General features: G+C 32.2%; 1 long non-coding RNA gene across 1 annotated transcript; it reads left to right on the top strand.

Annotated features, from left to right (window-relative positions):
* Positions 1–6: 6 nt before the first annotated feature.
* On the top strand, positions 7–1,270 carry LOC100943534. The gene is made up of 2 exons (XR_155103.2): positions 7–475; positions 1,018–1,270. It is a non-coding gene; the product is annotated as an uncharacterized LOC100943534 (long non-coding RNA).
* Positions 1,271–1,411: the final 141 nt, after the last annotated feature.

Raw genomic sequence — 1,411 nt, forward strand, 5'->3', positions numbered from 1 at the left:
ACTTTCATTCATTTTCTTGGTTCTTAATGTGTAGTATAAGTCATTTGAAAAGCTTCATTTGTAATCTTTGCAAATTTTCCATATCCTAGCAACTTACAAAAATAAAGATTATGTAAAGTCTGATTGATAATTGTTTGGTTCAGTGGTAGGATTATCTCAAGATCCCTACTTGTACAGAATGATTAGTTTTGCTTCTTCACATTTTGAAGTTTAGGTAGTAAGATTACACATAATTATCTGTTTCTGTGGATTTGCTTCTTTGTAAGAAAATTACTCTGTATTTGAGTGAAATTCATTCTGTTGCTCTCTTACCACTTCTGCAAATTTTTATCTTAGCCACATATAATCCCCCTAGTTTGTTGTCATCTAAACTTAATGAACATGTTCTCTATTCCATAAGCCAGGTGATTGGTGAAAACACTAAACAACCCTGAGCCCAGGGCCAACCCCTACGGAACACCACTACTTTACCCAGGTTGATATTGACTTAATTCATATTAGCTGCATGAATATAACCCTATAACTAATTGTACAAGCATCTCGTGTAACCTAGATTTCCAAAACTTAATTATTTATGAATATAATTTCTCATACACAATCAGAAGCCTTGCTATTTCTGTCTTATGTATAGGTATATTACACTTTGTATCACAGAAATCGGTTTAGTCACACTTCCATTATTAAGTTTATATGACCTTATTGTGTATTATCTGTAATTTTAAACGTTTTGGCAAGGCTTTTCTTCATTGTCTTAAATAATTGAGAGGTGGCTATATTTTGAAATGAGAAGTTATTTTTAAATTGTAGAAATTTTTAAGTTACATTTATACCATTAATGGGCTCACATTCAAAGTCTAAATACCAAACTTTATATGTGTAAGTTTGTATCTTAGTTCTTAATTACTCATTTTGCCAGCATTAAGGTATTTAATTTTTTATATTCACAATCTTAAGAAGGAATGCTGAAGTACAGCTCTAGCTGACTAGGTTGCCTGCTTTCTCCATTGTGTCTTACAGGCGCCACAGGTCATCTTCTGGATCATCCCATTCTGGTTCCCGTTCAAGTTCAAAAAAGAAATAATGTATTAAAATTTACATCAAAAAAAAATCAGTACAGTGCATGAAGCATATTTTTAAAGAAGTTGGTGTCTTACTTGGTCAGAAGTGCTAAATCTGCTAGTAGAGGTGCATGCCTTCATTGCTTCTCAGAACAATACACCTGTGTTTATTTGTGAAGTTAAAAGTAAATAGCATTTTAAGCCATAATGTCTCAAAATAGATGCTCTATTTATCATTTATTATTTACAACCATTTGCTTCATCCATCAACCATCTCAGCTATAACAAAGTACTTTGTTTCCTGATTTAGACTCCTTGTTTTTCTCATTTCCAAATATGTCCTGTCTATTGGC

The sequence above is a fragment of the Otolemur garnettii genome, unplaced genomic scaffold (genome assembly GCF_000181295.1).
Source record: "Otolemur garnettii isolate 467f Iridium unplaced genomic scaffold, OtoGar3 scaffold04505, whole genome shotgun sequence".
Classification (NCBI taxonomy): Eukaryota; Metazoa; Chordata; class Mammalia; order Primates; family Galagidae; genus Otolemur; species Otolemur garnettii.